The sequence below is a fragment of the Mastomys coucha genome, unplaced genomic scaffold (assembly GCF_008632895.1).
Source record: "Mastomys coucha isolate ucsf_1 unplaced genomic scaffold, UCSF_Mcou_1 pScaffold12, whole genome shotgun sequence".
NCBI lineage: Eukaryota > Metazoa > Chordata > Mammalia > Rodentia > Muridae > Mastomys > Mastomys coucha.
In genome coordinates, this window is record NW_022196894.1 from 17,983,799 (window position 1) to 18,000,269 (window position 16,471).

The following is a 16,471-nucleotide window of genomic DNA, read 5'->3' on the forward strand; positions in this document are numbered from 1 at the left end:
TAAGTCTTATGAGATTAGGATTTTAGGTGTTGTGCCCAGCAATTGAGTTACCATTGTTCCTGAACTAAGTTTGTATTGTGTTTTCCCTCATGTGGTGGCTCATCTGGGTTCCAGAGAGAAAGGTACAGCAGCAAAGCATGGGTTTGCCTGAGGTGCACCACAAAACATGAGCCTGGTGTGGTAGTGACCTGCCAGTGGGAACCTAGCAAGCTGGTTGGAGAGATTTTTGAGTTCTGAGTCAGAGTCTCCCTGAGATAATAACAGGTCAGCCATTATATACCAGCCCACGGTGCATAGAGTTGCCAGTGCCCAGCAGTAGTTCGGGAAGCTCGCCAATCATTTTTTTAATATTTCCCACAAGAGCCCAAATTGTACTCGTGATCAGAATCTTGTTTTTGGAGCTAGGAAACTGAGGCCTCACTCGTCAGCCTGCTGCACAGTTCCCTTCTCAGACACAGAGATGCCATCCAAAACTTTCTGATATCCTTGTTTTTAATTGTTATGACTTGCAGAGTCAGAGCCTCTGAATTTGAAACAAGTTCAATATCATTTCCTTCAAGGATTAATTCATCCTTCTGGGCTTGAGAGACAGAACAAGCAACACCTGTCCTCATCTGAACTCTGTGGATGTATTTTTCACCCAAGAAATTTCGGATTTCAACCAAAGACCCGTTCTCCTCGATAACAATGTTGATGGGGAAGTGAGCGTACACAGACCTCATCTCATAACGGAAGCCCAGTGTGACACCCTTGATCATGTTCTGAACAGGACTGCAGATGGTTCTGACAGTGGCCAGTTCCTTTCTGTCACCCCACAATTTGTCAACCTGGGGCCTTTTCTCTTTCTTTCCAAGAAGACTCAGCTCTACATTGATGTGATTGAAGTCCCTTTGCAGAGTTCCCCTTCAGAAGGACTATGCACCCCTTCAGAGTGATGTCGACATTTTCTGAAATGTCGACAGTCTGATTGCTGAGAATGGTCTTCATTCTTGTAGTAGATGGGGCGAAGAGAGAATGCCCTCCATCATCATGTTCTCGTAATCCCTCTGAAACAGTTTTAATTGAACAAACAAAATAAAACTCTTGTATTCATTCAGTAGACATCCTTTCATTAATGTTGCTGTGCTAAAATGCCCTTACCAAAAGCAACTTATGGAATAAAGGGTTTATTTTACCTCCCTATTCTATGTTATGGTCTATGATGCTGGGTAGCTGTTAATGCTACCTGGCAAGAATAAGACCACAACCATGATATTTGAGCCAAATTTGAAGCAAGCTTTAGTAAATCCTGGCCAGGATCATAGATACTGGCCAGGTCTATATTCAGGATTCCTAGAGTATGGTGCTAAAGTACATTAGTCAGGGGCTAATGAAGACAAACCCACAAGGCTAAGTACTTCCCACTGTTATCCAGCCAAGGTTAGCATGCATCTGACATACTTCCTGCCTACATCCCTCCCCACTACCTGAGATCAAGCACATCCTCTGCTGTTGGGCAACAATGCTGTTTACAGCATCAAAACTTCTGAGGGAGAAAGCAGGCTTCTTACTTTCTCTAAATGAAAACACTCTTGCCATTTGCATATGTGAGTGGTTGTCTCTGTATAGTGCTTTTGAACTTAACAGAAAAGAAGCAGTCATCTAAAAAATAATACTTAAATATACAACGAGGAAACAAAAACAAACAAAACAGAATAGAACAAAACAACCAAACAAGAAACAGAGCAAAAATAAAAGCACAAGAAGCACATAGATGCCAACACACACACTGGGAAAACATGCTCTGACTTAACATTATGAGACAAAGAGCCTCCAAAGAAGTTGAGGGTTTTGTTGTTGTTGTTGTTGATGATCTACTGCTGGGCATGAGGTCTACTCTTAAGAATAGTCTGTTTTCCCAGTGAGACATCCTTGGAGAAAAGCCAATTTTTCATTCACGAGTAGTTATCAATTGGAGATAGCCACTGGGTTAGACATTGAGTATATGTACCCTTCTTTCAGCTGTAGAACCCTATTTGTGCAGACATGTGCAGGCCCTGTACATGCTGCCTCTGTTTCTACGAGTTCATATGTAAACCTACCTTGTTGTTTCTAGCAGGCCTTGATCCCTTGGTGTCTTCCACTCCCTCTGGATCTTACATTCTTTGTCTCATCTTCCACAGATTTCCATAAGCCCTGAAGGAAGGACTTTGATGTAGACATACCTTTTAAGGCTGACTATCCAAGGTCTCATACTCTCTGCTTATTGTCTGGTTATGGGTCTCTTTCTTTATTCCAATCTGCTTTAGGAGGAGGCTTCTCTGATGATGGTTGAGCAAGGAACAGATCTATGAGTATAGCAGTATGTTGTTAAGAGTCATTTTATGGCTGTGTTCATTCAGAAGAATAGTAGTATGTTGTTTTTCCTTGTGTTTCTGGTCTATCTTATCTCAGGTTCTTAGCACCCAAGCAGAATTATGTATGTATGGGCTCCATCTGGTTATTAGTTGGTTGCTCCCACAGACTCTGTACCACTAGTACACCAGTGTATCTTGCAGTCAGGTTACCAGAAAGTTTTGTAGCTAGGTTGGTGTTTACTTCTCTCCTTTGGGAGTATATAGAGTACCTTCTAGTACCATGGATGCTAGTCCATAGATGTAAAGGTTCTAGATAGGCACTAGTTCAACTTATTCTTATTCAAATGAGTTCTGTGCCATCTTTAGTAGTAGGGCCTTATTGTAAGTTTGTAGAAAGCAACCAGTAGCGCTGGCAATATACCCTTAGTTGTTTAGAGTTCCCATAGGATCTGTTTGGCCAAGAACCCAATCAGATATAGCCCATTACCTCTACTGGAAACTTAATTTGTAGTGAGAGAGGTACAGGTAGGGCTCTATCTCTCCCATTATTTAGCAATTTCACTTAGATCACCTTCATATATGAGCATATTTTAAAAATCTATTATATTTGATTTCTATATGATCTATCAAATGGCCCTTAGTTCTATCTCTCCCTCCAAACATTGGCTTCCTTGACCCCTTTTTCTGCTCCCTCCTTGTTTAATCTTTCTGTTCCTGTGTCTCCAACACACACGCACACACACACACACACACACACACACACACCTCATCTATCCATAACTATTATATTTTCCCTTCCTAGAGAAATACCTCCCTGATCCCTAGTCCCCTACTCTCTACTTAACCTCTGTAATTTTATGGGTTGTAGCTTTCTTAACAATGACTTAACAGCAACACCTACATATAAACAAATATCACATTTGTTTGGTCTGAGTTACCTCACTCAGGTTGGGTTTTTTTTTTTTTTAGTTCCATTTACCTGTGAATTTCATGATTTCATTTTTTTAAACAGCTGAGTAATATTCCATTGAAGGATATCACATTATTTTTATCCATTCATACATTGACAGACATCTAGGTTGTTTTACATTTCTGGCTTTTGAAAATAGAGCATCAAATTAACATGGTTGAGAAAGTGTCTTTTGAAGTAGAATGCAGAGTCCTTTGGATAAATGCCCAAGAGTGGTGTCCCTGGATCTTGAGGTCATTTGGTCTATATCTTTCTGAGGAGCTACCACACTAATTTCTATACTGGTTGTACAACTTTGAAAACACACCAGCAGTGGTAGGGTTACTCTATCTCCAGATTCTGTCATTTGTTTTATTCATTTATATCATTTGATCATTCTGGTTTGTATAAGGTGAAATCTCAAAGTAGTTTTGATTTGTATTTTCTGAAGACTGCAGATGTTGGACATTTCTTTATATGTCCTCAGCCATTTGAGTTTTCTCTTTTGAAAATTCTCTGTTTAGATCTGTATCCCATTTTTTAAATTGGGTTGTTTTCTTGATGTCCAGTTTGTGAGATTTTGTTCATATATATATATATATGAATATATTGGAGGGCTAATGTCCAATATATATATATATGTATATATATATTGATGCAGCATTGATGCAGTTGGTAAAAATCATTTTCCATTTGTTACCTATCACTTTGTCAGTTTTACGAGGTCCTGTATATCATTTGTTGTTCTTACTGCCTGTGCTACGGATGTTCTGTTCAGGAAGTTTTGTCCCATGCCAATGAGTTCAAGACTTTCTCTCTGTCAGATTCAGTGTGTCTGGCCTTATGTTGAGGTCTTTGTCCCATTTGAAGTTGAGTTTTGTGTAATGTGATAAATACAGATACATTTACATTATTCTACATACAACTCTTCTGTTTAACAAGCACAAGTTAAAGAAGATGCTGTCTTTAGTCCAGTGTATATTTCTGTGTTTTTATTGAAAACCAGGTATAAATTTATGTCTTCTATACCATTTACTAGTGTATGTTTTGTGCTAATACCATGCTGTTTTTATTACTATAGTTCTGTGGTACAATTGAGACCAGAGAGCCTGATACCTTTAACAGTTCTTGTAATATTGAATATAGTTTTGTTCATACTGATTGTGTGTGTGTGTGTGTGTGTGTGTGTTTCCATATGAAGCTATAAATTGTCTTTTTTGAGTCCTGTGAAGAATTATGTTGAAATTTTCATGAAGATTTCATTGATTCTGTACATTGTTTTTTGATAGGATGACCATTTTTTACTATATTAATCCTACTGATCCATGACCATGGGGGGGGTCTTTACATATTCTGATGTCTTCTTCAATTTCTTTCTTCAGTGTCTTAAAATTTTTATTTTACAAGGATTTCACTTGCTTGGTTAGCATTAGCCCCAGGACATTATAATTTTTGAGGCTACTGTGAAAGGTGCTATTTTCCCATGTTCTTTTTTTTTAGTCTGTTTGTCATTTGTATATAGGACAGCTACTGATTTTTGTTAATTAATTTTGTATCCTACCACTTTGCTGAAATTGCTTTATCAGCTGAAGGAGTTTTCTGGTGGAAAGGATTACTTATGTATAGAATAATACTATTTCCAAATAAAAATACTTTGGCTTATACCTTTCCTATTTGTTATCTTTTAATTTCCTTTAGTTATCTTATTCTAGCTAAGACTTTAAATGACTATGTAGAGAGAGAGTGGACATCCTTTTCTTGTACTTGATTTTACTAGAAATGTTTTGAGTTTCTCTCATTTAAGTTGATGTGGCTATAGGATTGCTATAAAATGCTTGTATTATATTGAAGAACATCTCTTCTATCCTAATTCCTTCAGGACTTTTATCATGAAGGAATGTTAAATTTTGTCAAATCACTTTTCTGCATGTAATAACACAATCATGTGAGTTTTGTCTGTTTATATGATAGATTACACTGATTGATATTCATAGGTGGAACCATTCCTCATTTCTGGGATGAAGCCTACTTGATCATGGTGGGTGATCTTTTAGATGCATTCTTGTATTTGGTTTGCAAGTATTTTATTGAGAATTTTTTTGCATCAGTGTTGATAAAGGAAATTGGTTGATGTCATACAGGAAGAGCTACAGTGACCAAGTGAGCTCCTTGGACACAGCCCACTATGTTGCTTAGCTGTGATGATGTACTCTGGTGAGGTACACCTCCAGAGACTTCATCCCAGGATTACTTCTTGCTACTGATGTGCTTTCTCATGTTCATCATTGGCATACTCCTCATTTATTTGGCTTTATGTGAGTGAACACCAGAAGACCCTCACTGCATATGGCCTGGTATGATTACTTCCTGGGTGTTAGCCTACGATATTGGATAAATTTCCTGCAGATCAACATGAAAATGAACTTTCATAATTTAATGCTGTTTAAATGAATTAATAACTTCATAGAATTCCTGGTTTGAGTCAAGTAATTTTAGGAAGAAAGTATAAGGAGATGGTTTAGTTGTTTTGCCAGAAAGATGTAAGAAAGTTAGAATCAAGAATAAAATGTGCCCTCTCCTCATAAAAAAGTAAGTAAAGGCTGCATAATAAGGAATACAATGATATTTCATAAATTGCACTAAGAAGAGAAGAGGCTTGGGACAGATTTGTGATCAAAGATAGGCATTCATTCCAGGTCAGGTCAAAGAATAAAGCCTCAGGTGTGTACTATGATAAAGCAAGGCCTTGTGAAACTGTTGCTTTGAACTTATAATGAACTTATAGAATGAAACATTGCTTTGAACTTACTAACTTTGACATCCTTCTGTATGTAACTCCCTTTTTTGTGTAACATTTTATCTATGAGGTAATTTTTTTCTTACATAGGGAACTTTTTGTCTAAAAAGCTATAAAAGGTGAAAGCAAAAATAAAGTTTTGGTGTAGTCCTTTCCTTATTCATCCAGTGTGCATGTGTTTATGTGACTTTCTTCTCTTATCTCTCTGGCTCACAAAATGTTAATGAACTCCAAGCCTCTCAACAAGTTTCAGCTAGAGACCAGTAAGTTAAAGGATAAATAGCCCAAGTAACTAAGGTTTTCCTTCTAATACCCTGCTGCTATTAGCAGGGGTTAAATAGCCAAAAGCCATCACCTTTGGCACCAGAATAGCAAGAGAGAGTTAAATTGCCAAAAGTCATCATCTTTTGTCCCCAGTCCCTGATTGCCCACTAATTTCCTCAGTTACAGGGATGCCAGGTGGGACCCCAGTAGGAAATTGGTCTGTCATTGTCTTTGTTTGATCTTTTTCTGATTTTATTATCAGAATAACTGTGCCATTCTAAAAAGGAACTGGGCAATGCTCCTTCTTTTTCATTTTTGTGGAACAATTTGAGAAATATTGGCATTAACTCTAGAAAGTCTGGTAAAATTCTGTACTAAAACTATCTGGCCCTGGACTTTTTTAGCTGGGAGACTTTTAATGACTGCTTCTATTTCATCAGAGGTAATGCGTCTATTTAAGTTGCTCATATGATCTTGACTTAATTTTGGTAAGCAGTATGTATCAAGAAAATGATTCATTACTTTTAGATTTTCCAATTTGGTGGAGTACAGGTTTTTAAAGTATGCTGTTAAGATTCTCTGGATTTCCTTGGTGTCTGTTGTTATATGCCCCTTTTCATTTCTAATTTTGTTAATTTGGATCTTCTGTCTCTGCCTTTTAGTTAATTTGGATAGGGCTTGTCAATCTTACTGATTGTTTCAAACAACCAACTCATTGTTTCATTGATTTTTTTTATATTGTTTTGTTTGTTTGTTTCAATTTTATTGATTTGAGCCCCAAGTTTGATTATGTCTTAATATATATTCCTTTTGAGTGTGATTTGTTCTTTTTTGGTTCTAGACCTTTCAAGTGTGATGTTAAGTTACTAGTATGAGATGTCTCCAATTTTCTTTTTTAAATGTAGATACTTGGTGCTATTTGTCTCTTAGAACTGCCTTTATTGTGTTCCATACGTTTGGGTATGTTGTGTTTTCATTTTATTCAATTCTAGAAAGTTTTTAATTTCTTTTATAACTTAGTTTGTAAGCTTTCTATTGTTTATATTGTTGACATGCAAATTTAATTTGTGTTGCTCTGATATGCTGCAGGGTTTTATTTCTGTTTTCTTATATATGTTAAAACTTGCTTTATGTCCAAGTATGTGGTCAATGTTGGAGAAAGTTCTATGAGGTGCTGAGAAAAAGGTAGTCTTTTGTAGTTTGGTGAAATGTTCCATAAATATTTGTTAAGTCCATTTTGTTTATGACATTAGTTGATTCCAGCATTTCTCTGTTTAGTCTTTGTCTGAATGACCTGTCTATTGGTGAGAATGGATTATTGAATGCACCCCCTATCACTGTGTAAGGTTGATATGGGATTTATGCTGTAGTAGTGAATTTTATTTTATGAAATTGGGTGCCCTTGTGCTTGGTGCATAGATATTAAGAGTTGTGATATCCTCCTGGTGGATTTTGATGAGTATGAAGTGTCCTTCCCCATGTCTTCTGATTAGCTTTAGTGTGAAGTCTATTTTATCAGATACTGATATGTTACACCAGCTTACTTCCTAGGTCCGTTTGCTTGGAATATCTTTTTCTATTCCTTTACCTTGAGGTAATGTCTATCTATGACTTTAAGGTGCAGCTAAAGAAAGGATCCTGTTTTATAACCCATTCTGTTAGTCTGTGACTTTTTATTGGGGGATTGACACCATTGGTGTTGAAATTTATCAATAAACAATGTTAGTTGATTAATGTCATTTTGTTGTGGAGTGAGTTGTTTTCCCTTTTTGGATTTGCTGATCTAGAATTATCTTAGAAATTGGGACAGAAAGGAAGCATAGCATGTGGCCTGCTACAGAGGTTTGGAGAAACTGGATTTGGAAGAAGAGAGAGAGAGTGAAGGACTCAATAGCAAAGTAAAACAAAGTAACAAAGAAAGTAACTTCTCAGGTAGTGAAAATAACAAATGGGTTTAGTGTCTGCTGCTCTGAGTATCAACTAATTCATTTTTAATAAAATTAATAAGATTATTTCTGTCCATACAATTGTGCATCTTCTTTAATCTCAGTGCAGATACTTGCCAATGAATCCCTTCTTACAACTCACACAAGTAACAAGTAAGTTGGGAAATAAATAAATAAATAAACCCATTTAACATATTTTTTATGTAAAAGGAAATGCTTGTCAAGCATCAGTTCTGATATGATTCCCACAAAATGTAATTCAGAACATTATATACAAATATATACTGATATAAGTAAAAGTGGACCAAAACCTGAATGTCTTCAAAGAAAATTTTATCTTTACAGTTGTGGAGTCAGGAAATCTAAAATCCAGTGTAAACACACCTGTAAACATTTTCTTGTCTCTTCCAGCTTCTGGAGAACAACTTATCACTGATGATTTTAGTGTATCTACTTGGACCTTGTCCTTCCAGTTACATGTTGGCTTCTGTGTGTCACTGTAAATGTTCCTCTTCTATAAGGGTATCATTCACACGAGATCAGAGCCCACTCCATAGTTTTGTAAATGTGGAGGTTTATTTCCAAATAAGTTCATAATAATGAATTTCCAGAGTGAGGACTTTAATGCATTTTTTGAGGTAAAAAGTCAACTCAACATGACTCTCTTACAAGTTCCGAGTTAGATAATGTCGGCCATTCAAAGACACGCACTGTGTAATAATTTAATGAGAGAAAGTAATTTAGCATGTTAAATTCTTTTTAATGAGCCAAGACTCATAAAACCATATCTTTAAATCATATGAGGGAGAAATGCTACAAGATTAGAAATGGCTGTATTCATATAAGTTCAGGACTAGGCATGGTGGCATGAGCCTGTAATCCTTGCATTTTGGAAGCATAGGCATGAGAATAAATGTGAAACTGTGATATGCATGGTGAATTTAGGATAGCCTAGAACACAATGTGAGATCCTTTCTCCATGTATTTATGTATGTATGTATGTATGTATGTATGTATGTATGTATGGATGGATGTATGGATGGATGGGTGTGTGTCTATATGCATGTATTGTAAGCTTTTCTATGTTGGTCTTTTTGTATTCTTTAGATTGTTTTCTCATCAGTTCAGTAGTTTTCCTATGATTACAAGAACAATGTGTCTCTAGTAGTTTACTCTTGACAACTTAAGTGCATTTGATGAATAGATATAATCTATAAATCAGAGTTAAAATTATCTTATGCCCATGCCTGGCATAGTAATGTAGACCTTTAATCCCAGCACTTGGGAGGGAAAGATAGGCAGATCTCTGTGAATTTTAGGCCAGTCTGGTCTACATAGTGAATTCCAGGACAACTAAAACTATACAGTGAAACCTTGCCTCAAAAAACAAAGGAACATCAAAAACAAATTTCTGTGCAAAAATAATTTAATCACATATACCTGGTATTTTCTATTTAAGGCACATTAAGTTTCTATTATACTTTTTAAAAAAGATTTTATTTATTTAATGTGAATACACTGTTGCTGTCTTCAGACACACCAGAAGAGGATATCAGATCCCATTACAGATGGTTGTGAGCCACCATGTGGTTTCTGTGAATTGAACTCAGGACCTCTGGAAGAACAGTCAGTGCTCTTAAACTCTGAATCATCTCTCCATCCCTCTATTATACTTATTGTAACTACAATTTGCTTAGTAATGAGTTCAGACCAAGCCATGTGGAATCACAAGGACATAAATGAAAGTCATGTCTACTTTATATGCACAGAATACACACACACACACACACACACACACACACAAATCTACCATGCATACAATGTTTCCATAGACCTTTGCTCAAGTTGAGCATAGCCTAGAACCCATTGTCAGAAACAATACATTTTAAATTAATTGAAATCATACATAGTTTTGTGGAATTAAGACAAATTAGAAAATAAAATCTAGAAAATCTCTTCATAACATTTTGGTGACAAGAGTTGTAACTTCTTACCATAGCTTTGACTCCAGATTGAGAATCCCTTTATCTAGGAGATGAAGAGATGGCTCAGTGGTTAAGAACACTGACAGCTCTTCTAGAGGTCCTGAGTTCAATTCCCAGCAATCACATGGTGGCTCACAACCATCTGTAATGGGATCCGATACCTTCTTCTGGTGTGCCTGAAGACAGCAACAATGTATTCATATACATGAAATAAATAAATAAATCTTTTTTTTAAAGAGAGAGAGAGAATCCCTTTATCCACACATCTGCAATATGGGTCTGCTGTCCTTTTCTACATCACTCACTAACACCACTCCCCAGGTGTTTCTATTAAAACTTATTGAAAGTGTGGTGGTGGCGCACGCCTTTAATCCCAGCACTTCTGAGGCAGAGGCAGGCAGATTTCTGAGTTCGAGGCCAGCCTGGTCTACAGAGTGAGTTCCAGGACAGCCAGGGCTACACAGAGAAACCCTGTCTTGAAAAATGAAACTTATTGAAAAAAATACAGGGTCTGGATATTACATGAAATGATCATTCTGCACATTTACCCATTTATAGTAGGCTAGCAATAATTATATGTGTATGTGAAAACATACACATACATATGAATGATAAACTGAAGAGTTGCATTCTTTTTTTTTTAATTTCAAGATTAATCTTTATTGAGTCTCTTGTGTTTGAAGGGTACAATTGGAAACAGATATTTAAGAAGAGATGAAGGTTGTTTAACTCAGAGATCTGCTGAATATGGCATTTATTGTTTAAGCTTACCATGACAGACAGAAACTCCCCAGTCCTAACAGTGACTACCCCTTCAAGGTCTCCAAGAAGACATGAGCAGAATGACAAAGGGTGCCACCAGGATTGTGCTGTGGTAACACTGCCATAAATGCTGCAATGCTTTGCCTGCTGTCAGAGTCTGGTCTAAATGATGGACAAACAGAGGACACCTGGAGAATTGATTGACACCTGTTGGCAAGACAAAGTGAGGTCAATCTCTCCCTGTTCCTCCTCCACAGGAAAAAGACTTGAAGAGCTGCATTCTAAATAAGGATCCAACATTCTAGAAGTTGGTTTCAAACAGCAATCATCATGCTGACTTTGCGCTACTAAGTAGAACTTCTCCTAAACTAAAACGCCTCAGAATCTGACCTCAAGACGTTAAACGGCTGAATGCAAGAGGAGCATTGGGGAAATCAGGAACCATACATTACAAAACAGCATGTTCCAGCATTATTACTTACAAAGTAGAATGTATCACCTTGCCATTTGAGTGCTAACATTTAACGTATCACCCATGTTTTGTAGGTTTCCTGTTGAAATAATTAAAATTAGTTTGGTAAGCAATAAGTCCATGTTGTCTCTAAAAACAAGAGCACTAGCCATTCTAATTGGCAGTACTCTGGGACTCTCAGAGCTGCAGTTTTCTGATCCTGAATTCCTCAGACATCCTCATTAAACTGTTGTGTCTCTGTGAAACTTAGTCTCCTGTGTGTCTTTAGGCACCTAACGGCATAATTACACCATGTGGAATCAAACATTAACGATAAACAGAAGTCTTGCAATCACATTAGTTGCTTTTGTTTATGTTGTTAATAATATAGTTACCTATTTATGATTCTTTATAATGACAATTAAAAAGTTATTTTATTATTTTTTTAAACTACAGGACTTTAATTACAAGTTAAAAAGAAAACCAACACTTCTTTGTGAAACAAGTTGCATCAGCATTTTTCTTGTGCATTTATTTAAATAGTTAAAAGGGGTTATTTTAACTAAAATATAATTATATCATAATCTCCTTTCCATTTCTTCCCTGTCTACAACTCCCCTCTCATTTACATGACTTCTGGCTTCTTTTAATTGTTGTTATACATATATGTACATACTACAGATTTATATCTGTTCCTATATATTTATATATTTAGGAATTATATATAAAAATAACTGCTCATTCAGGATAGGGTTACTGCATACGATGATTTCAGGGTGACCACTGGGTGTTGTATAGCCCTTTGGGGAGCTCTTAGCAGAGGAAGACTATTTTCTCCTCTCTCAGCATCCTGTAGGTGCTTTTAGTTTTTGCCTAGAGTTACTTCCGAGTTAACATGGCTGTTAATGCCAGCATTGTCCTGTACTTTTTAGACAGTTAGTGACATCATGGATGTTGGAGGAAGAACCTACAAGTGCTACTCTAAAATGAGCATTTAAAGAATATTTTCTTGCTGTGAGATGAAAAGCACATAAATTAATAGTCATAAATTTCTTTCTTAAACCATAATTAAGGATAATCATTAATAAAAAAAAAGCTGAGCAGTCGTGCTTTCTTTAATCTCAGCACTAGGGAGTCAGAAATGGGCAGAACTCTGAGTTCAAAACCAGCCTGGTCTACAGAGTGAGTTTCAGTACAGCCAGGGCTACACAGAAAAACCTGTCTGGGAAAATACACTCACTCACACACACACACACACACACACACACACACACACACACAAGAATGATCATTAAAGTGAATCTGATATTTAAATAGTATTTTGTCAGCTTTAAACTATTTTATCTATGTTTACTCACTAGGCCCAATACCATCTTGGTAGTAAGTAACAAGATTCTAGTACTTAACATGAGGAAGGAAGTTAAAGCTCATGAAGATGAATAATTTCCCACAGTTGACTCAGGTAAATATAGGATTTAAACTCCTCACTTAGAATGTTGGTATCCTGAAGCTGCATGCAACCCAGATCACTGTTTCCTGTGGATTTTTAGATGTTCTCAGAGGGCTGAGGAGATGGTGTCAAGAAAAGAACACTTGCAGTCCTTGCAGAGGTCATAGGCTCAGTTCCTAGCACACACAGCAACTCACATCCATTTGTAACTCCAGTTCTCTGGATCCAATACTGGCTTCTGGCCTCTGGGCACCCAGCACTCACCTGGTTCACATTCATTCATGCAGGCAAACACTCATACTCAAAATAAAATCAAATATATCTTAATATTCGCAAGTTAAGAGTCGGCGGGGTAGAACTAGAGAGATGGCTCAGTTTTTAAGAGCACCGCAGCTCCTCCTGGAGGACCATGTTTGAGTCTCAGCACTCACAGCCAGTTAATTCACTGCCTGTAACTTCCACTCCTGGGATCTTATGCACTCTTCTGATCTCCAAGGGTACCGCTCTCTCTCTCTCCTCCTCATGTGTGTATGTGAGTTTTACATAGATAAAAATATTCACATATTGAAGAAGTATATTATAGAACTAGTTAAGACTCTCAGTATGGAGAATGGAGTATGGGCACATTTCTCACAATAGCAGAAGAAATGTTCTCATTTCAGCCCCCCATATCATGTAATTTTGCTATAATCTTACCATATATCCCATCTTAATTTCTGATAAAATTGATTTGAAACTAAAATTAATGAAAAGAGATAAAGAAGGACACCTCAGTCTGTTCAAGGGAACAATTAGATAAGAACACATAATAGTCCTACAGATAAGCACAAACACAGGTACTCCCAGTTTCATAAAAACTGTAATTCTGGGCTTCAAGAAACAGATGAACCCAACTTAGTATGTGGTTTCAGTACCCCCCTTTCTCTCCAATAAACAAGTGATCTGGATAAAAAATAATGAGCAGAGGAAACATCAGAATTAAACAAGATCATATATCAATGACTAACAGACACACAAACACCAAAGAGCACTCAAGTTTCTCTTAAATACAGCACACACTGGGATACAAAACAAATGTCAACAAGTAAAGAAATGAAATAACCATGTTCATGCTGTCTCCCTCAGTGAAACAGAGATTAAAATTAGCAGCAAACTGGCGCAAGTAAGCAAGTGACTGCAGGAAGTCACAAAGCCTGAACAACACTCAGTGTAACCAAGTTACAAAGCCTGAACAACACTCAGTGTAACAAAGTCACAAAGCCTGAACAACACTCAGTGTAACAAAGTCACAAAGCCTGAACAACACTCAGTGTAACGAAGTCACAAAGCCTGAACAACACTCAGTGTAACAACGTGAGTCAAAGAAGACATTTAGAAAGACGTGTAACATGATCAGGAATTTAATTAAATGAAAACACACCATCTACCAGAGACAAGAAAACACCAAACCAAAGCCAGCAGATAAGAAGAAAAAAGAAACAAATAAGATAGAAGAAAGAGAAGGGAGAGGGAAAGAGAAAGAGAGAGGGGGGAGGGAGGGAGGAGGAAGGAAAGGGGAAGGAGGAGGAAAGAGATCAAAGCAGAAATAAATGAATTGCAAACAAAACGGACTGTGGTGGCTCACGCCTTTAATCCCAGCACTTGGGAGGCAGAGGCAGGCGGATTTCTGAGTTCAAGGCCAGCCTGGTCTACAGAGTGAGTTCCAGGACATCCAGGGCTACACAGATAAACCCTGTCTCGAAAAAAAACCAAAAAAAAAAGATACCTAGAAAACAAAACAATAGCAGCAGGAACCTTGTAGTTAATCTGCTTAGCTAATGTTATCAATGTCAGTATGGAAACTAGGAAAGAATGAGAAGGTTTATAATGTGTGAAGAAGAAAAGATATTCAGGAGTGTGAGTTAAGAGATACAGAGCAGACTATTGTACATGTTGAAATATAGATTAAACATTTTGTAGGCATAGAAAGAAAAAGGGTGTTGTAAAGGATTTCCTTTACAGGATACAAATTAAAACAGAAAGTTAACAAAGTGTAAAGTTGTCAAGCTAATAAGCATAAAAATAACAAAAAAATAAGGGACTGAAAAGCACTTCCAAGAGCAAAAGGATAATTTGCCCTGACATTTACAACTGTCATGTGCATCAATCTTGACAGGAGGAGGAAGCACCACTCAGGAATTCAGACAAGCTGCCAGTGTGTCCTGGATAGAAGTCCAGTAGAATTCCTTGGCCTGGGTATAACCCCACCCCTGACCCCACCTACTCAGCACATCACAGTCTTCTCACTGTTGGATTAATGGTCATACTTTCTATATGAACGGTGTTCTGGGATTCAGGCTCTGCATGGATGTGACAGGCTCTCCCTGCTGGTCATCTATCTTTATGTGCTGTCAGAGCATTTGTCTGGATGTCATACCATGCTTCCAGGGAGCCTACATAGCTTGTCCCAAGTCAGGGGTGGGGTGGGGTGCCATTATCTCTGATTGGCTGGTGTCAGAGGCAACATCCCTAGTTCTCCATCTGCCTCGCCATCCGGTGCTTGCTCTGCTCCAGCCAGTTAACTGTGTATTCCTAACTCTGCCTCTTGGCTGTTAAATGGCAGCTTCCTCCTTTCTCTAGTTCACCTCCCTTTCCTGAAAGCACTTCATTGCAGTAGCAAGCTCTGTCACTTGGATCTAGTTGTGTGGCACATTGCACAGGTGAGGACAGTGACAGACAGCCAAGACCTGTGGCCTGCTTTGTTCCAATACACTCATAGTATGGTGTCTACATGCTTTTCCACAGCCCACACTAATTTGGAAAGATCAGGTCCATGCGTTTGGTGAAGGCTTTCTGTATTGCCTCTTTCTGTATTGTGAGTTTTAACCCAGGGGGGTTAGGTAACTGAAGCTCATGATCACACCAAAGTTCTCCTGAGACAGTGACTATGAGTTCTGGCCTCTTAAGTTCAGAGTGAAATTCATGCAACATAAAATTAGCTTTTTATGTAAGGTTTAGAACGAGGTTTTATTATAGGGAATCGAGATGAAGAAGGTCTTCAGAGCCTCTGTCTAGTCAAGGCAGAGCTCAGGAAACAGGCGCTGTTGATTGATTCATTAGGGAGGTGCTCTCTTGGACTGCTCACAGCCTTAGCTCTGGAGACATTGGTTGAGATGGAATAGAGACAGAATACGAGTAAAAGCCCAGAAACGTAAGTTCTCATGTTTTTAAGAAATACATTTAAAATTTTAAAATAGAAAAGTTACTTTCAAGAAACATTGAACACATCTTTTCAAATTAATGACAATAAAATGGAAGGGGTGAGGTAATGGCTCACAAACCAGCAACTGGACTCCTGTGTACTGATTCCAGAGAAATGAAGCCTACTTGATTTAAAACCCTTTAAGATCGCATGGGCAGTACATTTTCTAAATAATGGTGACAGAGGACTACTGGGAAACAACCAAATTTGAGTTCTGCTCGTGTAACCACCTGAGTCAAAATCACAGTGGACTCAGAGGTCCTGGCTGCCGCTGCCACCGGACAGAAAGT

The 16,471-nt window shown here is 37.6% G+C and overlaps 1 pseudogene; it reads right to left on the bottom strand.

Annotated features, from left to right (window-relative positions):
• Positions 1-417: 417 nt before the first annotated feature.
• On the bottom strand, positions 418-987 carry LOC116086328 (annotated as a pseudogene).
• Between the last annotated feature and the right edge of the window lie 15,484 nt (positions 988-16,471).